We start from the raw sequence: 27,882 nt of genomic DNA, 5'->3' as shown, positions 1-27,882 counted from the left end.
GCAGCTAGGAATGCTCAAAGTCACCATTCATTTAATGTATGACGTTAATCGAGTTGTATACCTTTTGTGCCTAAATTCCCTAATCAGTAAAAATAATAACATGATGATGTCTACCACAAAACACATTTCACAGGGTAACATATATAGTTTCTCACTATGCCAGAACCTGGCATAGCATAAACTGTCATTAAATAGCCATCCACTCTAGCCCTTTTCAAAGTTTTAAGCTTTGTATGTAAACACAAAGTGTTCTCTTCAGTTCTTATAACTTGAGTCCACCCCTCCACACCCCTCCCCATCCCCTCCACCCCGCAGTGTTAGGGATTGAATCTAAGGCCCCATGTAAATTAGGTAAGTGGTCTACTCCCAAGCTCCATTTCCAACCCAAACTTTAGTCTTTGCCTGAGGTTGATAGATGTTGCCTGAATCTAAACATGACAGGTCTTAAACATATTAAGGATAATAAAATTTTCATAGAATTAAATGGTAGGAAGTGAGGAATCATCACAGCCATCAACAATAATGATATCAATTACTTCCCATTTGATGAGCACTTACTGTCTGTATGACACTATGCAAAAGACTGCGTTATTTCACAGGAATGCAGACATAGGACACTAAGAAACAATGTTGCTTCCATTTTATCAAGGAAGAAGCTGAAATTTAGGAACTGATTGCTAGAACTGATGTTCTTACCTAGTCTATGACAATGCACCAGAAACTACTACAAATATAAAATTGCCACCAGAATTATACCTGTGCGGAATATGCATTGATAGACTGCACTGAATCCAAACTCATTTTCTTAGTCATTTGTGTACCCATTCATTCTACAAAATTAGGTTAGGATAGGTAACAACAGTTAGGATAGGTAACAAGTTGCAAATTGAAGTAGTCTTTATTTAAGCACCTGTAGATTATTTGAACTGGAAAAAAAAACTAGTAATAAAAAATAAATGCACTTTACTTGTAGAACAGCAAGAAAAAAAATCCAACAACCCAGAACATCATGCAAATTGTAGTTATTTATTATCAGACAGTGTAGTACAAGATTATTGACTAAATAAAATCTGCTGCAGTGAGACCCACAAAGCACTATGTTATAGGGCATATATCAGGATGTAGTTTTTCTTTTCTTCTTCTTCTTCTCCTCTTTTAATATACTGAATACTACTTTGAAACAGTATTTCTTGTCAGGAAATTAAATTTGTATTTCTGGCCCAGCCTGTCCCCTGTGGGCACATGAAAGAAAGGCAGAGTGATTCTGTTTCAGGCTGGCCTGGCCCAGTGATGCTGTGGGCTGTGTTTGAGTTCAGAGAAAGGGAGGTGAGGGACAGGGGAAAGTGGTTTGGGGGAGGCCACTATCTGAATACACAAGATTGCATGCTGAGTGCACAGCTTTCTTGTTACCAAACTCACAAATATGCATCAGTTTGTTTCCTTCCTCAGTTTCAATCCATTCCTTGCTAAAGAACATCTCCTTGGGAAGAAAGCATTTGACAAAATATCCAGGCAGAAAAGAACACTCAGATCAGGAGAAGCCAGATTTCTAAAAAGCAGTGAGCCAGCAGGGAATGGAAGAAATGTTATCACTTCTATTCCTTGTTGGAAAATTAAGGACCTTCCTGTAAATCAAAATTTCCCTTTGCTCTTAATGAGATGACAGTCTAGAACACTAGGCCTGCTGCTGAGAGAGCGACGTCCCGCTGGGTTTAGATTACTCAAGAGCTCTGCATTTAATCTCAGAAGGCTGCCTGGGTTTTGAGGAGGGCTGACAGAGCAAGAGACTGCAGCCATCCACTGGAAGGGGTGTCCCATGCTAAGAAATCAAAGCTTGTGAATGTGTGTGGCCTTCTGATTTCTTTTATTCTAGCTGACATCAAAGAACAGTCACAAACCAGCACTGTCTCTGAAGTACCTAAGTGACCAAGAGGGTGGGGAGAGGTTAAAAGCAAAGAAACAGCCTTCTGATCAGGGAGGAAAGAACAGCAGACCTCTAAGCACTAGGTTACAGGTGTCAGCCAGTTGCATGCCCCCAGAGTGAGGACAGGGCTGTGAAATCAGCCACAAGCACACAACAAACCTTTCTCCCAAGTCAAATCCCACTCCCAAGTCTTGCTGCATTCTGAAGAGCTGAAAGCTGACCCCACACCCATCAAAACAACTTCCTATTGTCTCATTAAGCCTCTCCATGAAAGGTCAAGATTGTAATAATGTGAGTCTGTTATGTTCTTTCTCTTGCAGAATCAGATTTTAAGAGACAGACATTTCTTTTTGGCAGAAAAAAATATTTTTTATTAACCAGTAAAAACTCTTCCTAGACTTCAAATAGTCCTCCAGGTAAGCTGCTAAGCCAGCAGCTGAAGAGACATGATTTTCCTCATTCTACAAGTAGAAGGTACCATGTTTCATAAAGAAGCCACTTTCTTATCTTGAGGCCTTCCCAGTGGTAGGAACCCTAGATTGTTTTAGGAGGAACTTCTTCCAATTTAGGCTGATTTTCTTCAGTAGCAGGAGAAACTTTCATTGAGGGGAAGTTTCATGAGTGTGAAAAATTGGTAAGTCCATGGGTAAGATCTGCAGTCCTGTGCAATTTTATTATTTCTTTGAGATTTGTGTTATGTCTTCCAAAAGCATACATTAAAAATTTAATATAATAATAACCATTATACATACTATTATATATACATGTATTTAATACAATTTAACTATTATACATGTATGTTACATGTGTATTACATGTAATATACAACTATACTTTATGCGCTTTCTTATATTTTATTATATTAAGTAAATATATCTATATCTCTGACTCTATTTCTCTGTCTACCTACATCTATATCCATATCTGTGTTAAGCACTAAGGAAAGAACATACCATTTCCAATATCTGTCATCCACACAAAGTCCCATGAATGGTATTTTCAAGAATCATTTATTCATGTGTTGATTATTGATAACTTGTTATGGATTGAACTCTGACTCCTCCCAAAAGACATATTGAAGATTTAACACTTCAGAACCTTAGATTGTGGATTTATCTGGCTATAGGGTCTTGGCAGATATATGTAGTTCCAATGAAGTCATATTGGAGTAGGGTGGGTCCTCAGTCCAATGTGATTGGTGAGCTTATAAGAAGAGGAGAGAAGATACAGAGACCAATGAAAGTCATGCACAATAGAAACAGAGAATTGTGTGCTACGCCTGCCAGCCAACAAACACCAAAGATTTTCCATAAAACACCAGAAGCTGAGATGCCGCTCAGTGTAGTGCTGACCTAGGATATGGGAGGCCCTGAGTTCCAACTCCAGCACTGAATAAACAAAAACAAAACAAAACACCAGCACCAGGAAGAGGCAAGGAAGGATTCTTCCCTAGAAATTTCTGAGGCAGTGTGCTACCACCTTGCTTTTGGACTTCTAGCCTCCAGAACTGTGAAACAATAAAACAGTTGTTTTAAGCCACCCACGTGTGACACTGTGTTATGATAGCCATAGGAAATATCACAGAACCTCTGTGCTAGATCTGGGTAGAGTGAATGATTAACATGCCTGATCCCCAGCTTCCAGGGGCCCATGGTTCAGCTCACAGTGGCTCCCCCCTTACTATTTCCTCTTGAGTAACGAAGCTTTTAAAAAGAAGTAGTGAGGTTCAACTCCAAGTTTGTTTTCCCTTGGAATTTCTTTTTTGAAAACTATGGAACACAAACAGCCAGAGGTAAAAAGAAATGGTAGAAAGAAAACATCTTTTCTTTCCCATAAACACTGGGCATCCTTTATATTAATTTGCTTGGTTTCCTCTTTCAAACACAGGTCTCCCATTCTTAGGGTCAAAGTAGCAGCTATGATTTTAGATGCCTCAAGAACATTTCAGAGCCAGGCCACAATTAACAAATTAAATTGGTTTGCTAATAAGCTTCCTTAAATTTGTGTGGCAGAATCTAAAGTCTATAATCAGGCAAAGGGAGTTGGGAAAGTGGAAATCCATGTAAATTGCATCAGTTGTCAACAGCCTTCTTGGATTATGTCCACTGGGAATTCTCTTTTTCTTAAACAATATGTATTTTGCATTCTCTGGATCATTTTTAGTAGAAATCTCCTGACTTTTGGGTTGTATGGAACAGCAAAATGTGGAAAAAAAAAAGCGGCGAACATTTTATTTTGCCAAGAAAAATTACCAATTTTCTTTCATAATTAATTCTTCAATTCTTTAATTTCACAAAAATAGAGGGGACATAATCTCTTCTTGAAGAACAGTGATTGCCATGACAGGACGTAGATGACTTCCCATGGGCTATTCCCCTTATTTCCTTCACTCACAGACTTAGGGCTTCATCATAGGGTAGCATCAGTTCATGGATCACCATTTTGAAATCATAGACCAAGACAATGTTATCACTGTCCATCTACACATGGATGAATTCTAGTCCCCTGGAGGAGAATGTCAATTTGAGATTAATATACCACAGTTGAAAATACTACTTCTCTCTCCTGGAAACTAAGAATGCTGTCAGCTACAGATCTATTTATTTGCCATTTCTTTACCCTAGCACTCAGCAAAGTGCCCAGGACATGGGTGTTAAATAAATGATTGTTCATGAAAGTAATGAGGGTGCTGTATGAATAACAATTGATGTTATTATTTTCTTCCTGGACACTGCATCATTAAACTACTAAATTATTATCATTTTTATCCCTCTTAGATATTTTCTTCTGTTTCCTACTTCTGCTCATCATTGAGTGAGTATGTTCTCCATGAGATGGTTAGGTTGCCCACATCCTCACAAATGTAGATAAAAGAGATACAAAACAAATATAGGAGATGGTTAAGGAATAAACAGTGGTCAAAGGCTTAAAGATAGGATTAATTCTTAGATTCAAATTATATAAGGAATGACTCTTCAATAATCATAAAAAATTAAAAATGCAACTCTCTATTTCAGATAGTTTTATAAATGAAATTATTATATTTAAAACCTCACCCAGATAACTCAGTTTGATTAGAAGTGTACTTATTGGTAGAATGTAGGTGGTTCCTTCCATGACTCAAAGCAGAACACTGAGAAAATATTCTGACCTTGGCAACTGATACATGCTACTTCAATAAAATGAAAACAACAATAATAAGTAAAATAAGCTCAGAAATAAAGGATGGAAGGATGAGCCCTCACTGCTCAAGTATCCTTTCTGGTTCTGGAGAAATTCCTGCTATTTTCCCTGCATGAAAGTGGACTCCTTATGCTTCTCCCTCCCTCTCAGAGAGGATCCCTCTGCCTATGACTAAGAGCAAAGCCCAGTAAATTCCCTGCCTTTGCCCCTTCCCTTTTTCCCTTGCTGTTGGGCTCTTCCAGCTTAAAAGATCATGGTCCACTCTCACTTATAAATCTTCAACCTCTTCCACTTTTATCTTTGGTGGTGCTGGGGGTGGAACCCAGGGCCTTGAGGATACTAGGTAGAACTCTACCACTACACCTCCAGCTCCATTCTTTATCCATCCTGTGAACATGCTCAGGTGTCAATGTTTCTTTCAAAGAAAGAATGAACAAAAATCCAGACTCTCTCTTTCATTTTTTATCCCTTTGTGTTTAAGCCTTCAAAAGAGTGCTAATGGTTTTACCTCTGTGTTCATCTACTCTATAATCCCTAGGACACTGGCATTTGAAAATATTCTAAGTCCTTGGTGATTCCCTAATTTTCAAAGATCTTTTCTTTTTTTTAAATTGATTTTATTATTTTTTAAATACACAACAACAGTGGAATGCATTACAATCCTTATTACACATACAAATCACAATTTTATATACCACATTTTTTCCATTTTTTTTTAGTGTCCAACTTTTGATCATCCCTTCTTAAGATGTTTTGCATGCTCCCAGCACCACCAGACCACCACAGTTTGTTTGTTTCTCTGATGGGTCTGTTTCTTCACCTACTCCTCTACCTCAGTAATTTTAACAGTTACTCAAGATCTTTGAATGACTTTGTCCATTTCAATGGCTTCACTCATTTCATCCGTGTAGAAGATTTCCATGTTTCTCTCAAGTTTCAAACATATGTTTAAGTTTGTAGTTTATAGATAGATGGATATAGATATGGATATAGATATAAATACAGAAATGAATATGGATAGGGATGTAGCTACGGATATGAATATAGATACAGATATAGCTATAGACAGATGTCCTTAGGTATTTTAAATTCATCTACTCCTTTATTTTATCCATGAGTTCTACTCCTGACATCCTTAATTCTCTTTATTGCAATATGCTTCAGAACACTCTGTCCCCAGGCCTAATTACTCAGACTCTAATATTTATTCACCCATCACTCTCTTCTGTCATTGAGTAACTCACCAAACAGTTGTAACATCTGATCCTTTCCCTTTAACCTACTACCAGTCCTCTAGCTCCAACCAGCACAGATGCAGTTCATTTGCTCACCTATTCAAAGGACCTTGTATTCTTAGCAATTTGTTTTTTCTGGAATAAAGAAAATGTGCTGTTGATCAACACAAGGGGTTGACAGCCATACATTTCATAGTAAATAAAATAGAAGCCATTTTTTTTTAGGTGTGAAAACCTACAAAAAAAATCCCTTTTCTGCATCATGAATTGTGTTAATTTAGGCATTTGGGTCACTTCTAGGCAAAGTTATTACATCACACGGGAGAAAATATTACAATGTGAATGCTGCTGTCCATTCATATGCACTTGGACAATGATCTGTCTATATTGCTCTCAAATCACTCACCTTCCAGCTATGGTGGGGCTGGGGTTGGGGTAGGGTGGACAATTGGATGATCCTTTGTTTTACATATTCCTTTCAGATTCTGTGTACGTACATCTGGTCACTTTGTACTGTCAAGACTTTTTTAGATAATTACTTCATTTGTTCCTACCAATAATAATAATTATTATTGTCCCCATTTTATAGGTGTGGAAAGTGGGATTAAGAAAGTGAACATCTAGGTGACTCTATGACCGGTGTGAATCTGCAATCTGTACAATCAGAAAAATGAGAACTTATACCCCAATTGATTCAAATGTATGAATCGCCAAGATCATTGTAATGTCATCTGTAGCTAATAAAAAAATCATCCATTAAGAAAAAAAAAGAAAGTGAACATCTGTCAAAGGTCACTAAGGAAGCACATGGTAGAGATGGAATTTAAGGGGGCATCCTAACCCCAAGTTAAAGGCTATATCTGGAATTGCCACAGCAGCCTTTCGAAATTCTGGAGTTATATAAGTGTGATCTCTCAACCCTGGAATTCTGCAGGTAATCCTGGGAAATCTTAACCTTCATTTCTGTATGCTCTTGCAAGTCTGCTTGAACATCAGGCTTGGATCTTTTGGCATCCAAATTCAGTGGCAAAGAGAATAAAACCATGAGTATCAATTTTTGTCTTCAAGTCACTATGAAAACCAATACAAAGAATAGAAAAGGAAGGACATGTACAATGACTAGAATTTCTTGTTGTTGTTATTTTCTTTACCCTTAGAAAACTAAAAGTGCTTCATAAATCAGATCCTTTAGGGATACATAAAAATGATAAGCACTATCAATAAAATAATAATGCTATTAATGTGGAGAGCCAGAAGCTATTTGATTCACCTTTTTCATTGTCAGCTTAGACTCCTTGTTGTGTTTGTTTTAGGGAGTCTGTGTATCCATGCTAGAAAAATCCATGTGTGCATGCATGTAGAGTGTAGGTGAAGGGCACAGCACTGAGTGTTGTGAAAAGGACAACACTGAGTCAGGAGGCTGTAATTCTGGCTATCTGAGTTTCATCCTGGGGATATTAGGAAGTCTAATTTTAAGCTGAAGATCCTAGTTATATTCTCTAATTTAACAACAAATGGCAATATAATTCAATTTTTTAGTTTGTTTTAAATCTTCCTTTCCTCTACTTCATTGGTTCTAAATTCAGTGGTGAGGAATAAAGAGGTAGGATTGACTCTAGTATCCCTAATTCAAGTCTCATAGGAACTCCCTGAAGTCAGCCTTATCCTCATTTTACAGTTGAGAAAACTGAGGCTTACAGCCTTTAAGTAACTTGCCTACTTGCTCTTGCCCAGTCTACAGCAAAACAGGAATTAAAACCCAGTGTGTACAACTCCAAAGCCTGTGCATTCAACCGGTGAATTACAACACTGGTGCTTAAATCTGGGTGATTTTAGAGTCAGGGTCTTGTTCTCCAAACCTTGCCACTGGTAACCCAGAGCTGATCAGACAACTGAAGCAGGATCCTCAGTGATTCCAAGCCTGGGCTTCTAGTCATTTAGCAGCCAGTTAAGTAAATAGCAGCCATCTCCCATCAAAGGCATTCACATAGAAAATTTTACAGGGCATGCATCTCTCTATCTCACACATAGTCATCTTGTTATGGTTAAATTATCCCCAGAGCTCTGAACCTCTCAGAACAGGTCACTTCTTTTCTAGGTCTAAATTTGTGCAACAAAATGTCTGGTGCTGCTCTTTGAAAGCACAGAGGTGTGGCCAGGATTTGGTGCTGTGAGTTCTCCCAAGCAACCATGGACAGCTTAACACAAATGAGCCTACAATCCAACATTAATTTCCTGTCTTCCCGTCTGAGGGCTCCTGATAAGCAGTTGTCTGGCTAAGGACTGAAGGCAGATTCAGGTTCTGGTCTTAGCAAACTCACCACTTTGTTCCTCCCTGCCAGAGCTCTTCTCTCCAACTGTGGTTGCCTGGAGCTCAGGATTCCTCCTAAAACAGTTTTCAAACAGAAGTCCCCTCCTTTTCTCCAGCTCACCCCCGCTTCTGGCTTCTGTTGGTGTCTCTGCCAGCCTGGCCATTCACCTCTTCAGAGAATCTCAATATATTAATGAAAAATGTCTAACCACAGGCAGAGAAATAAAAAATTCTCCCTATTTCAATTATTTCCCTTTCTCGAATATAGAAATGAAAGTCAATTCTGTTAAAAAAATAACATATCTACATTTTGTAAAATTAAAATTTTACTCTAAACTTAGTAAAGAAAACAAAGGTGTTAAAGTAAATACTGGTATACAATGAATTAATTGTTCATTCGGAGGAAACAGTCAGAGGGACATTACCAGATCTCTTCTCTTATCCCTCAATCTAGGTAAAAATTAAAACTCAGGACTGGAATAAGAAGTGGATTCTGATAGGGAAGAAGTATGTATGAACCTTACCAGTGAAATAGTGTATAGGCCTTAGGAATGTGTGTTCTTGATGAGTTCATACTCATCAGGTAAAATAGTTGTACCCATCTCAATTTGCATATGAAGCCACTGTATATGTTTTATTGTAACTTTCCACTAACTAAAGCCTTGAAAATAAATTCAGTCTTTTTGCCAGCCTGTCCTTTTCTTTCCTTATAAATAGTATGTTCAGAATTTTGCATAATCTTAAAAGTATTTATTGCAGTTTAAGAATATAAACATCATCAGATATTACAGCAGAAAAAATTTTGAAAAGGAAGTGATCTGAATTACTGTTCACTCATGAGAAGGGAGAAAGTGGTTTGAATGAACTAACAGATCTTCTGGTCACTTCAGCTAAAGCCAAATTACCATATAGCTTTTGAGAAACATTCCATTAGGAAAGCCAACTCTGTCCCCTTTACATTTTAAAACAAAAATAAATCATCTAACAGTATGCATATCTGTTCTGCTGACCATCAATTGCCTGAAGTACCATGTTTAAATATTGTATTTCCTATTCCTTGCAGAGTGATTGGCACACATTTCAGGAAGTGGTGGGTGTGTAATCAGGAGGGCAATGTGCATGGGATATGACTATATGGAATGGCATTACCTGTTTACCTAAAAACAAGGCCTCTTAGAAATTCTGTGAATCATAATACCCACTAGGAATATGGTGCTGAGGGTGGTAAATATTTCAAGAGAAAAAAAGATTCCTTGTGACTGGGAACTAACTGCTAATCACAATAGCCACTGGTGAGAAGGTAAGTGTTTTTACAAATTAGGTAGGGGACAGCGGTCAAATATAGGAACTCACTCCCTAATATTCTCATCAATTAGAGAAGATTAACCCAGGCTGGCAGCTAAAGATTTTTTTTTTTTTTACAGAGGATCTGGTGCAATTATCTGAAAGGAAAAGTGATGAACTGTACTGTTCTACCAACTCTGGCCCTCACTGGGAGTCTTCTTTCACTGCAGGGACATTTTGGAAAGCTTAAATCAGGGACACACTGCTAGGCAGGATAAGCCATAGGTGCAGTGCTTTGTGGCTGTTACCCTAGCCAGCAATCTAACAGTTCTTGGAACCGGATGGTTTTGCCTTTTAGCACAGACCAAAGAAAGAATCAAAGACTGAAGTTGGGAGAATAGTGGCTGGAGGCCACCAAAATGATGCTGGGTATGGTGTTATAAACACTACACCATGTCTTATGAAATTCATATTCTGATCTGGGCTCAGCTCTAAATACCTATAAACCCTTGGGAAACCACCATCTCCAGAGCTTCTTTTATTCATCTGTAAAGTGAGGAGTAAAGTCTGACACTCTCCCAGACCTCTTCCCCCTCTAATGTCTAAAAGTCAAACCCAAAGAACCTTCTCACTCCTCCACTTCCTGGCATCAGTCATCACCCAAGCTCTTTTACCAAAACGGAACATCACTGGAAATATTAACAGGAGAGGTCAATATATTGAGCTGTGTGGCCTTTTCCTGTTCCGAGAATATTTCATGTCTTTATGTTCTTACACTGAGAAAAGTGTTCTCTGTGCCAGTCTATGGCAGGGGGAGGCAGGAGGGAGGAGGAACTTAGGCAAAACCTGTGATCCAGGCCTTTCAAATGGCAAACTCATTATGACCCAGCACTGACAGGCTCAGGGATGGTGTGTCTTGTCAGAGGCCCTTCCAGGCAGCTTCCAGAGCTCACACACAGCCCATGTCATGAGAATCACAGCAGGTCCTGGCAACAGATGCTGAAAATGTCAGAATGTTAAAGGGGGTGTGAGGGAGATGTCATTGAAGGCTGGGGGAGCAGTTGCAATGTTTGCAGTACAAACAAAGCAACAACCAACCAACTAGGACAATGACCTTTATGATCAGGGAGGTGGGACAGGTGAAAAGGAGGAAGAGAGGAATGGGGAGGAGCACCAAGACAAGTGGGGAAGGATGAGACTTTTGTAAGGGAAATTAGAATTCTTGTTAAGTATAAAATTCAAACATGGGAGCAGAATCCTGGGCATCCCGAGAAAGAGTCATCAATGTGTAATTTGACCTTGCCTATTTTAATTTTTATTTTATTTGCTGCCAGCTAGGAACAGAAGGTTTAAATTTGAATTAGGGGAAGTTAGCAAATTTCAAGGAAAAGTCCATCAGCTTTGGTGCAGAACACACGTAAGATTTAAAACTTGGCTTAGCACTTGTCAGTTATGATTTTGTGTAATGCCAAAAATCTCAGAGCCTCCATTTCATCATATCTAAGATAGGGATAACAACAAAGTCCTGTAAGAGAGTGGAAAGATAGAAATAAGAAACTACAAGTAAAATAAGAGTTTACTATCTAAATGTAAGCTAGTACACGTGGGTCCTCACTGAGTCAGCAGGGAGTCTAGGAGTGGGGACATCATTATGGATGACAAGCAATAATCACAATTCAATATGCTATTGGAGACAGAAAGAAAGTAGAATGGGAAACAGTGAAGTTATTAATAAGAAACTTCATAAGGAAGGGAAATAAGGAAAGAATTTCAGATGAGGATCCAAGAAATGAAAGAGGACATTTGAAATTGGAGAGGTGAGTCAAGAAAGCTGTGTTTTTTTCAACTGAAAATATGTTTATGGATAAGCATAGGGTATGTGGGGAACACATGGGCCAATGTGAATTCTATAGGTGCTCTTTGACACATGCAATGATGGATTACTGAAGACTTTTTCACCCTTGGAATGGCCTTGGAAATAGCACTTAGCTGCCAATTTGGGGAATAAATTTTAATGATGGCTGGACAGGAAGAAGAACTTTGGGAGATCCCTAAGCATACAATTCTTGTCACAAGGTATGCGTTAATCACTGGGATATATTAGAAGCCTTCATTTGGAGTAGTGTGATACATTTGCCCATCAATAAAATCACAGCCTGATCATCAGAATTCTGGAAGAAGCAAAGAAAACAACAATAAAGAAGAAGGGTTATGGCAAAGGATCGACCTTCAATTGTCAAAAGAACTCAGTGTGATGACAGGGCACTGAGTTTCCCTTTACATATAATCCATGTGTGATACACTCTTCATTAACATAGCTTTATTTACATGATTATTTTTAAGTTATTAATAAACTTTAAAAATTCTTTCCAGTTGGCAAATGATTTAATACCTTAAAGAAAGTTTAGGAGATTTTGCTACTTTATGAAATCTCTTAAGAAATTGAAGTGCATTGGCATAGTCAGTCCCTACTGTATAAGGCACTGAACATCCTGTGTGTCTGCAGTACAAAGAAGAGTTCAGTGAACTATTCGGTCCTACCTAGTAGGAGTTGACTGACTCATTGGGGGCACATTAATACACACCACATGCACAGAGCCATTCAAAAGACAATTGACAACTCAAAATTATGAAACTAATGATATGCAAAATATATGCTTGCCAAATAAATGTATTATAGAGTTCCCCCTAAACTTAGAGTTGGGAAAGAGAAATGACTGAAAGGGATTGGAAGGGTAGCAAAGGCAGGCTTCCCAGAGAGGGAGAGATGAGCTGAAGACTATATGGAAGATTTGGTGACTGAGAGAGAAAGGCCACCTCCTGCCCCCCCAGTTCCTGGTTTTAGTCTGTTTCTCCAAATACACTTAAACAAACTTCACATCTCAAAAAATACTCGAGGCTAAATGCCATATTCAGACAACCTCAGTTCTCATTTGATTTTTCAGGGACTATTTCCTATTATTAGGTATTTTGTCCACAAACTGATGGAGGTGTGTTTCAGTGTGAAGATCCATGGTTGATCCTGGCCTCGTTGCTTCTTTACTCTCAGTGTGATACATTTGCCCATCAATAAAATCACAGCCTGATCATTTCAACCTTAAGAGTGTGCAGATAAATGCATTTATAAATGAAATGCACCCAAAGTACTCTAAACTCTTTGAAAGAAAGAAACAATTTTGATTTTAAAAGGTCTATATAATGTCATGCTGAATAATGCAGAATAAATAAAAATTTCATAAATAAACCAATCCATAATTATTTCTTGGTCACCTATTCTGATTTAGGCATGTGCAGAGGAAGTTTTGAAGAGTCATAAAAAACAAAATATGTCACAGACAATCCAAGGGTCAGGGCACTCTCTTGTTCATTTTTTTTAATCTCAGGCACAGTACCTGAAAGTAGACTGTTGGAAGGTGAGGGCAGAAGGAGAAGATAAGCTGTAATCAGAAGCAATGGACAGAGCAATATCTGATATTTTGTTTCATACTGTAGACCAGAGTTATTCCATAGAAATATAATAAGAGCCATGTATCTTTTTTTGCCACAGATATAATTTTAAAGGTCTTACTGCTCATATTTTTAAAAGTGAAAAATATGAACAGTGAAAGTATTTTGTCATATTTTATTAACTACATATAATTTAAAAATTATCATTTCAGCCTATGTACTAGCTTCATTTCAACTTTCTGTAGCTCCATGAGGACAGTGGCCCCAGAAGAGACAATACAATTAAAACTAGTGACTAGTTTCTTTCATTGGATATTCAGCAAAACAATAAATAGGTGCATAAATAAATACATACATAAATTACATAAAAAATTAAGTGCAAAATTATCTAAAGGGATGTGCAGAGAGGGCTGTAAGAGTTCAGGTAATGGGCGCCCAGTCAACTGTGGAAGCCTGGGAAGGCTTTCCAGGGAAGAGACCCTGAGTAGTACCTTTTTAGACCAGTAGGGGAAGCTATAGAGAAAAGAAGGCAGAGGATCTGCTTGGAATTACTCAGAATAATGAAGGTATGTTTGGGGGATGGTCAGAGATAGAAGACTAGAAAAGGAAAACATTAGATTCTGAGGAGCTTCTTCAGGATCTGGAAATTGTATTGCATCCTGAGTGAAAGGGCAAGGAGTGGGGCGGACCCCATTAAACTGGCTTCTGGTCTCCATTGGGTTACAGGGACCTCATCTCTGGCTTAGTTCCCTCCCTGACTTCGCTTCCAAGAAGGATGAGAACTGAGAGGGTTGAGTAAATTCCAAGCATTTTATTGAGTGTCAATGACAGGAGTATGGCTTCCCAGGATAAAGGAAAGTGAACCACTGTGAAGAATTCTCTCTTTAAACTCTGTTCTTCTGCAGACCAAGGTTGGCATAAAAAGAAGAATACTGGAAAGATATTGAAGAGGCTCCTAGCCTATCTTCCTATTTTCTCTCTTTCTGGACTTTTGTTTCTGGGTTTACACTGAATTAGAAATATTTCTTTTAAGAATTGTCCCACCAACAAAACAACCCAAGGTCAAGTGGCCTGGCCCAACATCTAAGTACTGGGAAAATTCTATAGACAAAGAATTCTGAGTCCCTCAGCATTTCTTCTACCACAGTAGTGTTTCCTCCCAAGCAGAATGCTTTGAAAAAGAGGGGAATGACCCATCTTTGAGCCAGAAATAGGCAATAAAGATAGTTTGGCACCGAAACCAGGTTATAATCTATGTAAGAGAATTCCCAACCTCCTTGGCACTCAACCCTGACTGTACATTAAAATCATCTGGGAATTTTTAAAGCACACTAATGCCCAGGCTGTAGCCCAACCAATTAAATCAAGTCCTCAGGGAGAGTTTCAAGCACCACTGTTTTGCTTGCTTGCTTGTTTGCTTATGTTTTACAAATCTCCCAGGTAAATCCCATGAAGAACCAGAATCGACAGAACCCTCAGCTCTGCACCACTGGGCTAGTTCAGAGGATTAACTGTATTGGGGTTTAGACCAAAGACTCATGGAAATGAAGAATGTGTATTTGCCTAACCTTGTACCATAAATGATTTCTCTTGGGAATTTTGAAAGGGTAATAAAAGACAAGACAAAAGTACCCATCACAGCACTGGGGCCATTGTGGCTCTTTGTACTTGTGTTGAGCTCTTAGAAAGAACACCCTCATAGAAACTTGGGGACTAATTGAGGGCACTGAGGAAAGGGATAGAAAATCACAGTCATAATTCAGATAAGAAATAACGAGGAACAGAATTCTCCTAGTATTACATCATGGTAATGCTTTCATTGAAATGAAAGTATAGAAAAGAATGGGTGAAGTTGATACTGTTTGTTTATTTGTTTTGGATGGCAACACTGATTTAGCAGACTGTCATAGAATAGAAAAGGCAAATACTTATGATTTCAGTCATCTTTTCAAAAATATTTCAATAGCAATTTAATTTGATGTTAATATAGTCATATAATTTGCATGGCCTTATCATCAGTTAGAGGGCAGACCAGTTTTGCTTACTCCTTACTCACAGTTAAGGAATATGAGCTAGAGACAGTTGGGCTGAACTGGGTGGACTAAGGCCACACAGCTAGTTAATGGACTAGTTTGGACCCAAGCTCACATTCTTGTTTCTTTTTCCTTGGTCATTTCAAAATTAGAAGAGTCCACAGGAGCCTATTGATAATTCTGCCCACCACTGCCTTCAGTAACTGTAAGGAATGCTGGGTCTTCATAAGTTCTGTGAGAATCAATACCAATTTCCTCTCTGTGTCATTCTGACCAAGCACCAAACCCTGCAAAAGTGCATAAGGAATCTTGGAATAAGATGTGATCACAATCAAGCCTTTTTTCCCAGTCCTTCAGCTTGGAAAACTTTTCTTTCTAACTCACTGAGAAAATTTGCTCTCATAGCTCCACTCATGACAGTGACATGGGCCCTGCACAAAAGAAGCCTGCAGGAAAACCTGTTGAGTGTAGCATTTCCAAGTTCCACCTCCACAGCTGGACTGTGTGGTCCCTGCATTCAGGTGTACCTGGGCACCTCTGAAGGCCTGGAGGGTCCAGCATCTAATGGGGATAGTAAGCATTACCATCACTTTGTTCAACAAGAGTGGGCAAAAGCTGGAGTAGAGAGGTGACCCTTAACAGAGAAGGGTATCTGTAGTTCAGATTGCCTTTTGGCTGCACATGAGCCCCAGGATGACTTTGACTGCAAAAAAAAAATAAAGAAAAAGCTTGTCCCCTGTCCCCTCTATGGATCATCAGAAAAAAAGAGGCTAGCACCTTTAGGAATTTCAGTGCTGTGAGGCAGTAATAAGTGGAGTTAGTTGCAGGAAATAAGCACAGCACCCTGGGCAGACGGCTGCTCTCCACATCAGCTTCAGCATCACTGTGAGATGCTGGCACCTGGGTGGGCACCTGTTCTCAGGGGATATTATCAAGAAACGGGACCACAGCCAACAGAAGGGGGAAAGCAGGAGATAAAAGACAGCCCCACCCCCCACCGACAAGAAGCCAAGAAGTCCATTTCTCAGAGGACATGGGAAGCATGGCTTGGCTTCCAGAATTCTCTGGGAGGATTTCAGAAGTGTTTCCATTTGGGGTGGAGACAGAGCCTAAGAAGGACTTGTCTGGGCTATTATTGAGACTACTTTCAGTCCTTTGCTAGCAAGGCCAGAGGAATGGAGTTTCAAGAACAAATAGTAGCAGGGTGCAGTGGTGCACGCCTGTAATCCCAGCATCTTGGGAGGCTAAGGCAGAAGGATCATAAGTTCACAGACATCTCAGCAACTTAGCAAGGCCCTAAGCAACTTAGCAAGACCCTGTCTCAAAATAAAATGTAGAAAGAGCTGGGAATATGGCTCAGAGTTTAGGCTCCCCTGGGGGCAATTCCTGGTACCAAAGGGAGGGGGGGGGAGAAGAAGAAATAGTAGCTCTCAGAGACACATGACATGTTCTGTCTCAACTTCTCTCAGGCTGTGGAAAACAGCCTAAGATGTTATGATGAGTACTTTTAGCAGTGGGATTTCTGGGCAAGGGCATTTCCTAAGCATTTAAAATCACAACCCATAAAGAGTTGCCTGCTTAGCTTGAACACAATACCACCATCACTAGATCCATGCCTGTTCAAGGCTGAGTGGTCAGATAAAAACCTGCAAGGAAATTTTGGCTTTGCTTTTCCCTAGCTGAACCACCAAGAGGCAAGTTCAGGTTTTTATTTTATGTTTTGGGTGTTGTTATTGATCTCTTTAGGGGTGTTTGTTTGCTTTGTCAACTTCTGAGGTTTATTTCTTCATGTCTAAAATCAGGATAATATGTGATCCATGGGGAATTCTGGGATTAAATAAGATGATGCATGTAAATTGTTAGCATGGTCACTTTCCCGGTGCTTTTGAATGTTGGCCATGAGCTCTGTTTGGTCCAAATTGTAGAGGCCTCCCTCCACCGGTTTAGAGGCACCTGAACTTGCGGCAGTTACTGCCTACTCCCTGAGAAGCCAGCTTGCCCATTCCTGGCCCTCCACTTACTCCCAAGTCCCTGTTTCTTGACCCTTTGGCAAATGGTGAGATCACAGAGGCTTAAACCACTTTGGGAGGGTTTTCCACAGCTGTTCAGTGAACATCAGACATCCCAGCAGCAGCAGCATCTGAGCACAAATTGAGCGATGTTAATGAAACACCCAGTCTCAGTATTTTACTCTCTGCTGCTCTTCCAAAGTGTTCATAGGAAACTTCAGGTGGTTGCTTTGAAGGTGTATGCATAACACACACACACACACACACACACACACACACACACACAAAACCTTCCACCCCGTGGTTGGCTTGTGTGTGAGAAACCAGCTGGCTCTGGATGTGCGATCTGCAGTCTGTGAAAGCACAGTGGTAGATTACCCAAGAGAATGGCTTTACAGTTTTATAAACTATTTATTAGGCCCGTCCTGGAGAGCGACATCAATATGGCCGTTGGTGAAGCAAAGCAGAAGCTATAAAAATATCATCTATCCCAAACAAGCTTCATAATCAAACAAAGCCCCGTGCTGGCTGGGACAGGTTGTGTTCTGACACATAAGGGCCCTTTCCATCTTTAAAACAGACCATTAAAACACCAGAGCACTTTGGCTCACAGAAGTCTAAATCAAAAAGGAGGGGGAAAAAAGAGAGCTCTTTTCTCCAAGAGTAATAATGCCTTTTTCAGCTCCTGGAAAAGCTCATTGCAATAGAGATGCAATATTGCTTTTTTCACTGTAGTTCTCAGTTTCTTTCCAACATCCAGAAAATCTCCTAGAGGTTCAAAATGTCCCCTTCATCCCCTCCAGGAATTTCTTTTTTTTATAATCAACATATGCACAGTGACTAGGCTGTGATCCCCTCAGTATTATTTTTTGAATCTTTTCCCCAGTTAAAAAAAAAAAAAAAAATGCAGTTTCATGCATTTACCAGAAGGAACATAATAATAATAACAATAATAACCTGAATTAGAATGATATCAGCCAATGCTTCAATTCCCCAAGGCAGAGGTGAATAGAATGCCAGTCAACACATTGGTGGTTACTATGATTAACATTTCCAGCCAGTGACCCCTCTACCTGGCTCCAAAACATGTCTTAATATACTGCATTCCAAGTATCCTTGTATTCCTACCTTATTGCATCTGCTAGAGTGAGATAATATGTGGACTCCAAGAAAAATTATATTGGGTGAATGAGTTGCAGACTTACATAAGGAAGCTAAATCTCATTCCCTACCACTTTGCATTCTGCTTGTGACTTCTCATCATGATTCCAGAAATGAATCTGCAACTAAAATTCACACTGGAGATGCTCTGGTCTGGACTGAACTAGGGGAGGAGGGTGTATAATATTGAGAGCAAAAGAAGAAAGAAGGGAAGAGAGCTACAGGGGGTGTTTCACTCCAAGTTAGCTATGTGTTCTATAAAAAAGTCTGAGAATGTTGATATACACAGCTTAATAAGCCACAGCTAGCCAGATTATCCTGCGCTTTAGTCTGGGAGAACTTTTGTCCAACATTTCCAGTAGTTTTAGATTTGCATAAAGTTTATGGACAGGGAAGGAGAGGAACAAGATAAAAACAGGAGCCCAAGCAAACACACACAAAGGAGGAGCATAAATTCCCACATTCTATCTTTGAGCCCTCATCCCTGTCTTCATGGATTCCCATCTGTCATTCTGAGATACTAGCTCTGTGATGAAAGATAGTGCATAGCTGGAGAGGAAGCTAGTGTCTGGGGTCACACTTCATCTGTTCACAAAATATTTTCTGTTTTTCAGAACTTAAAGTCAGAAAGCTGATTGTCTCAAAACAACATGAGCCCTTAGGTAAAGCAAGTAGATTTCAGACTAATGTGTACTCATCTCATGTGTATATCCCACAGGACATTCTTAGAAATTTGGGGGATCTTCATGTAATTGTAGTAAAAGTTGGTTGCTAAGAAATAAATAACCAAACATTTAGGATCTACTCTTCATATCTTATCCCTGCATCTGTCATTGAAGAAGCTAACAAACAAATTGCAAAATAGTAAATAGACCTGGACTAAATGCAGCTGATGTTCACCTTTACTATCTTGGTTAAGTCAACCAAACTGGTGGATCCCAATTCACATCAAAATACTAAAGTTCAGGCTGACATATAGTACCTAATAGCAATCATGAGATCTGATCTCTAAGAGAATCCCACACAGGAAATCCAGTAGCACACAGGTGTCTATTAGGGTGTAAGCAAGTCAGTGGGAAGTCTTAGTTGAAGAGACTGATTAAAAACAAAAAACTCAAAAATTTTTTTAAAAAAAATTCAGATGGTTTATGAAGAAGAAAAATACTGGAACTTTTCTTTCACTTTCAAACTTGTCTCAGTGGCACAGCTGGGATTTCCTTAAGAGAGGAGTTAGGGAAATCTCAGTGAGAACTGCTAAGCGTGAAAATTATATGATTTTTCTGGGAAGTGGTGGAAAGCAGCACCTCCCCTCTGAAAAGTCATCAATATGGGTCCTTGTGGCACCACAGCTCTAGCCCACTGAGAGGGATTTTCATCAGCAACAGTAGCATGATGCAGAGTCATGCAGAAGCAAACAGGTACACACAGAAGCAACACAAACACATCTGCTGGGTGTCAGTCAACCCATGGGTGGAGCAGACCAACAGGCTCCCCTGAGGTTTGATCAAGATGCCACACCAAGGAGGCATCCTACAGCTCCAGGGCAATGCTCACATCTCTCTTCAGCTTGAGTCACCCTTTTTCATCTGGCCCCTTCTTCTTTGGGGAGATGGCCCCAATCTGAAGAGTGAGTCCCTTGATACATATCCACATTTGAACAAACACTTCACATAGCTAAGATATTATGGCCACATCAGTTTTCCATTTACATGATCAACCATGATATCTGAGGAATGTTTCTCCAAACAGTCTGAAGAATTAATATGGGCAAAATGTTACAAGGGCAAAAGAAAACAGAAAGTTTCAAACCAATATTCTTCCCCATAGAAGGGGTATTTTGATAATGTCACTCAGTAAATAACCAGAATAAAGAACATCTAATTAATGCATAGCTTTAAAGATCTCTTCATTTGTTGGGCAAATCTTTCTTATGAATCTGTGCTTTTCCATGTAAATATTAAAAACTCCTTCTTTTATTATAGGGGTGAAACCAGGTATTCCAGGAATTCACAGAGAAACTGGGGTAGGTATGTTTACCAAATCGAAGGCAGGTGGAAACTACAGACTTTACACAGATCTGAACTTTAATAAATAGAAATGTAGATAATTAGAAACTGAAAAGTGGTAGATGGTGACTTCCTATTTTAAAATCCATGATTTTAAGTGTATAAGTACATTAGAATGAAGCAAAAAATAATTATTGAGCGTCTTCAGTAGAAAGCAACGTATTTTTTAAAGCACACCCTACTGGGTTATTTCATTCTCGCCTTTCATTGCCCTTGAGCTATTTTGCAACTCTGGAAATTGCAGATAATTGATAGTCATGCAAAATAGTTTTGTCTATAGACATGAAAATAAATTCAGTCTGGGTAAGGTTTCTTCAAATTCCCTTCTGTGGGGGTGGGGGGGGGAGACAGTTCTGTATCCATTTATAAATTGATGTCAATTCCATGTCCATTTGCATGACTCTGATTTATATTTTGGAACATATATAACATCTTCATGCTGTTTTCATTAATAATGAGTTAAATAAAATATTTAATACTTGTTCATTTCCTATGTGCACAAGAATCAGGATTTTACTTTTTCTAAAACTAATCTTTTAACAAGTAAACAGAGATGCTCAATTTATTTAGCCTCACAAAGAAAATAGCCTAGATATGTAGTGCTGTGGTGTAAAAAAGTGTTGATGAGTAATATAGGACTGGAAGGATGAAGGAAGGGCTTGTTCTCTTAAAGAACTTCCTTTCGCCAAACCTGGTCAGTGTTTCCATTGGTCTGACAGGGGATAGGGGGATTTCCAGTATAAATACTCAAAGTATATTACAAAATTCATATCTATATTTTCTATAGAGCCAGGACTACAGTAAATTTTTTAGTGTACCACCATAGTTTGTTCCAGGGACAGATTCAGTCCTTGTTTGCTAGCTCACATTTTGGCCTTCACAACCAACTGAAAAACAAAACAAAAAAACCCAACCAAACAAACAAACAAAAAACCCTTCAGAAGCTATAGGCTAAGGTTCATGACTCTGGAAATCCTCTCCACAATTCCATTAAAGACTGATCCTAATGATCCTAGAGTGGATAGCACACTTCTGCAGTAACTTTTATGGGAGGTGCATTAATGTGCCCAAAGCTATAGACACAGAGAAAATATATCATTTCTGTCCTCAGAATGGAAGTGTCCACTGTCTCTCTGCATTTATTTTCTATGTTCTTTAAACACTGTTTTCAATTATATCTACATATATGTATATATAAAAGCATGACAAACTCCATAATTTGGAAATATGGTGCTAATTGACCATTCTCATACCCAACCATGGTACAAACTGGTAAACAAAATATATTTAAACCTTTTTTTTTCTTTTTTTTTAAACAAAAAGGCAAAGGTATTTGTGATGCCATTGGTAGAAATTAAATTCTTAAAATTCATATAGATATTTTATGAAGTTCATTTTTATTAGGTAGATTAATATAGAATTCTTGAGAACCCATATACTCAGTTGATGTGTGGAAGTAAAAAGCTGATTGTTGTTTGGCATTCAGTTCCCTGTAGTTTCTCATAATTGTATCATTGACAAGGATCCAACTCTTGCATTCCTTTTACCAGGAACAGATGCAAACCCATTAACAGTGAACAGCCATACCTTTATATGCCCCACTGAGCTGCTGGAGCCAAGAGATGAAATAGAAGCACTTGGGCAGGATGAATAGTAACTGGCCAAAGATATCTTCCAACATAAATGAGAGCTGGGGAAGTCTCTGAGCTCTCTCCTGAAGAAGCTCAAAACAATAACCAAAATATCACTTACCTAGGAAAAGACAAAAGGAAAAGGAATAAAGAAAAAAGTGAGTTTATTGAAACTACATCATGGTCCATTGAGATGATCTATTTTAATCTAAGTGATGCTTAATGCATTTCAAAGTTCTCCACAAGCTCCAAGTAAAATCCAGTTTTTAAATATTACAACCAAGTAAAGGTCAGTTGGGTAAATGGTACATTGTTGCAAAGTCATCCTGCTGGGTTTTTTTTTTCTTTCTTTCTTCTGTCCTGATGTTCTTATATAGTGCATTTAACTACTAGAACATGGGCCTGGTAACAAGAAACTGGCTAGGGAGTCGGTTATCTGCCAAGGAAAAGGGAAAAATTGCATACGACCCAGCTGCCTTAATGATTATGGAGGTTCTGTCGCTATGTGGTTCAGATGCTGAGAAGATTGAACTAATAAAAAAGAAATGAGAGAACTGTCATCACAGATTACATGGTATTTATTCCAAAATCTGTTCATTATAGAAATTTGCAAGACAAATGGCTTTTTAGCCAGGAATGGCAGCATTTTCCTCCTAGTAAGTGCATAACGAGGCACCCAATTTGTCTAGAGCATGGTCTCCCCCCCCCCCTTTCTTTTTCTTTCCAAATATGCATGGCTCTAAATCCTAGTAAAATTTCTGAAAACATTCATTAGAAGGTCAACAAAAACAAGTTGAATTTGTAGCACTCTATACAATTTATAAAGGATTTTCATAGACGCTATCTCCTTTAATTTTCATTGCAGCATTTTATTGTGAATAGAACAGCTATTATCCTTTCTCTCTCCTCCTCCTTTGTAAAAAAATAATAATAATAATAATAATAAGTAAGCTGGGGCCCAGTTTGATTAGTCAGCTTGCCCAAAATCACATGTAGAGAATAGTAGTTCCAGAATTGAGTTCTAGTTTCACAATGCTTTTTCTTTTTCACTTGATTTAAATCTCAGACCCAATATAAACATAGTTAAGAAGAAAGACATGGCTGGGGATGTGGCTCAAGCGGTAGCGCGCTTGCCTGGCATGCGTGCGGCCCAGGTTCGATCCTCAGCACCACATACCAACAAAGATGTTGTGTCCGCCGAGAACTAAAAAATAAATATTAAAAAAAATAAATTCTCTCTCTCTCTCTCTCTCTCTCTCTCTCTCTCTCTCTCTCTCTCTCTCTCTCTCTCCTCTCTCACTCTCTCTTTAAAAAAAAAGAAGAAAGACATGGAGAATAAGAGAAAGGAGAAGGAAGGAGATGAGCAAATTGAGGAAGAGAGAGATAGTAAAAGGAATAAGGAGGTAAGAGAGGTGGAAAAAGATGAAGATAAACAAATATTAGAAGCAAAGTCTTCATTAAATAACATTATACAAGTATAGGGCATGGAAACACCCAACACATATAAAACCTCATTATTCTTTCCTTTAACCCTATTGATCTAAGGAAGACTTGACTAGAACAGAGGATTTCATCTGACAATGGCTACTTTTGATCCATCTGCCTTATTATCTAAATGATATTGGTCAGGGGGGGAACTGTGTCAGAGAAATGTCATTCTGCAGAAAAAAAATCCTCTAAAAAACCATTTTCTGGTCATATTTTAATCCCTCAGAATTGATGAATGGTTAATTCCTGGCCTGCTCACTGCCAACAAAGTACTTGGCATTTTGTTGTATCCCAGTAGTTCTAATGACATCTTGGCTTTCTTCCCAGGTAATTCCAAGAGTCTGAAGCTTACCTGACATCTGCATTGCTTGTCCGACTACTTGTGTGATAACAAATGCAGCCGTAATAAACGATATAAAACAAGCTATGCACTGTAGATTCAGAAAGGCCATGACACATTAGAAAGAGGAAGTTGTCAGCTTTCATGCATATCCATAAGATTCTCAATGACACAGCTATTATTTGGCTAGGGAAAGGAGTTCTTACATCCACACCAGTGGGGGGAAGAAAGGAAAGGGAACTTGGGGTAGTATCATGGGATCATGTTTGTAGATTTTTATTGGAAGGTAATTATAGCCTTATTCAATTTATGACCCAGAATGCACCTAATCCTCTCGTAAATGCTTCTTATTCACCACCCGCACTTTCTGACGCTGCTGGCCAAATAAATGGTGGCTGTTTCTACCTGGGTGATGGCAAGGCTGTTAATTGTAACACTCCATGAAACTTAATTATGCAAAGCAGAGAGGCAACTCTGGAGCTATTAATCAGAGGTTTGATTCAGAAGTAATTTGTTGTTGGGACCCAAGGAACTATTCTTCTAGTTCCTTCCACTGTGATACACTAACAGTTAATCCCCTACTTTAATGGAAAGCTGCTGGGGTTGAAGTTAGGAGCTTGGTGGTGACATGGCAGCTTATGAACATCACCTTGCTTATTAATGGGTAGATACTTAATTTCTTCTACTTAAGTCATCTTTAATTATAGCATCCAGAAACTAATATCATTCATGGACCATCAAGAGCAAGTTGCCAGTCCCTGATTTCCCAACTGCCTAAAAGCAGAACAAGATACATTGGGTAGGTTATGAAAAATGGCTGAACAGGAAAGTGGAAGTGAGATAAATCATACCTGAAACTGAGAGAGGAAAATCATTTACATAATCTCTAAATGTCTTTAGAAAGAACATACTATATATAGAGAGAGATTTCTAATAGTGCTGATTTTAGTGTTTGCCCCTAAGTAGAAGAAGGGTAAAATTATTAGACTAGGCCAAAAGGTGCCTGAGAAGTTTCACACTCATTTGTGAAAGAACAGCATAAAAATGGAAAGGAAACTAGAAAAAGGGTCACTACCTGAAAAAAATAAAATTAAACAAGTACCAATACCCTCACCATCCCACCTCCTTCACTACTTTTGCTATTATTAAAGAACCTTGGGTGAAAGTTTGATTAAACCTATATACCATTCATTCAAACACCATTTGTTGTGCATACCCTGGAAATTACACCCTGTGTTAATAAAATTCTGGAGACACAAAGGCACACATGGCATGACCCTTTCTTTCAATGAACTCATAGTCTAGTGCAAAAAGTTCTGCAAAGTATAGTAGTAAGAACAATAATGCAGAAGAATAGAAATCACACTGGCAAGACAAGAAAAGTAGAATTTGAAGAGAATGTGGAAGTATATTCATAAAACTTATCAAAGGAGGAAAATAAACAATGAATCATGGAAATTGGAAGAGGATTAACTGACAGAGAAACTGGGAGAGAGGTAAATACAGTAGAAAGATGTGGAAGCTCAGCATAAGGAAAAAACAGAAGTCTAATGTTAGCCTTTCAATCTTATCCCACTGCTCTCAGTATGAATGTGGTTTAAAAGCAGGGTCATATCCTTTTCTGTCTCCCAAACATCTCTCTTCATTCATCCTCCAAATTCTTGCTGGTGTGGTACCTGTCTGGAATGCCTTCCTCCACGTTTCCAATTTCCCCCTATCTTTAAGGGTAAGGTTGTCTCAAAGTGAAGTGACTTCTGTGTCTTCTATTACTTTATAATGGTTCATACACTTGTGGATTCTGAAACATAATATTTCCTGCTATGGTTTTTAATTTCTTAAGTGCAACTTTTTATTTTTTAGTAATTCCATAAATACTTTAAGGCCATGGATAGAATGGCAGGCAGTAAGGAAAGGAGTCTGCAGATGTGGTAAAGTCAAGGATCTTGAGATGGAGAGATTATTCTAGATTATCTGGGTGGGTACGAAATACCACCACAATGTCCTTATAAGTGAAAGGAAAAGGATGATTTCATAAAAACAGAAGAGGAGGAGACCTGTGGCCACAGATATAGACACTGAAGGTATGCAGATATAAACCCATGAACACAACAGTAAGTAGAAGCTGGGAAAGCAAGAAATGGGTTCTCCCCTAGGGTTCCCAGAGAGCACAGCCTGTTACCATGTCACTGCTGCCCAGTGCCACTGCTTTAGTGAGGAGTGCTGGCCTCTGAAACTGTGTGATAATATATTTCTGTTGTTTCAAGCCATCAGTTTGTGGTAATTTGTTGGAACCTGATCCAGATGTTATAGGTGACCATCCATCCATTTTCCCTAGACAATCCATCTGTGCCCATAATCTTGGCATAATTATAATAGCTCCCCTCTCATTCTCAAAACTGTTCTAGTTTGGTGATAAATTACGTAGTCAACCCAGATATAGATGGCATTTTAGTCTTTTACATCATCCATGGTACAATTAACACAATGTCATATCTATAATAAGCATGCAATATGCCGTTTAGTTTTTGAAGTAAAGAAAAAACTGTCATTTTAGAAATGATTTACTCACAAGCTTTTTCACAAAGTTTGGAAACAAGGAACTATTTTGGGTGACTAAAGAGGCAAGAGAACCTGCTCAGAGATATTTGTTGCTGAACGATGAAATTTCAAAATTGGCCTGACCATCAAAATCCTGATTTAAAGTTTGTCTTTAAATGAATAAAGATTTCAATTTAAGATCAAATTTTGAAACTCAATAACATTGATATTGTTTGGTAGAAATGAAGACATATTCCCTATATATAAGTTTTAAATGCTTTTAAAGGCTTTCTTGTATTTATTTCAGAGAAAATAGCTATGTAACCTTAGTTGATAGATTAAAGTTGAAGAGCCTATTTTTAATGATCCCTTGACACCCAGCTTAGACAGTGTACCTCATTTTCCTTACAATAAATATTTGCTTCTTTGTGCATATTTACATGAAGAAGGTAGGGAAATAATCGGGAAACTATTTAATCTAGGCACTGAGTATATATGAAATAGCACAAAGATCCAGTTTTTAAAATAAGTAAATATAGTTACTGATAATGATATCCTTAGGATCGATAGAAATTATTCTACACAAGTAATAAATATTGCATGAGTATAAATCACTAGGCACTGAAAAATGTAAAAAATAGAAGATTTAGTCCATATGCATAATTTTACTGGGAACAAGGAAGGCTTGGAAAGGCACAGGATAAAGTAATACTTTATTGTGCTAAGACATATAATATTGACTATAAGCACCAAAATAATCAAGAGAAGGGAAACTTCATTGTGAGAGAGGACAATTGTTAAAAGCTTTCTCAGAAAAGCAGTGTGAACTATGTAATGTTTTGAACAACCAACAATAAAATAATTAAAAAAAAAAAAGAAAAGCAGTGTGAATTCTGTGTGGAATTCACATCAGTGTTAAATAGGGAGGTGAGAGCAGGCAAAGCTGCTACAGGTAACAGTGTATGCCAGAATATTCAGCTGGCACACACAAGAAGCATCACACATCACCTCCATCGTCTTCAGTATTTATAATCTGTGTCATAAGATTTCTGAAATCTGTGGAAATTAGAACTCCTTACTGTCTAATCCTTGGGCTGTATGAAAACTTCAACCTATACCCTGAGTCAACATTCTTGAAAGTGGAGTTGATTAGGTAAGATTCTCATGAGTTAAAGGAATATGATGCTGTTATACATTAGGATATAGCAATAAAAATTCATTTAAATAAATTT

This window comes from Spermophilus citellus, assembly GCF_964194105.1.
Source record: "Spermophilus citellus genome assembly, chromosome: 2".
NCBI lineage: Eukaryota > Metazoa > Chordata > Mammalia > Rodentia > Sciuridae > Spermophilus > Spermophilus citellus.
Note: the sequence above shows the minus strand (reverse complement) of the source record.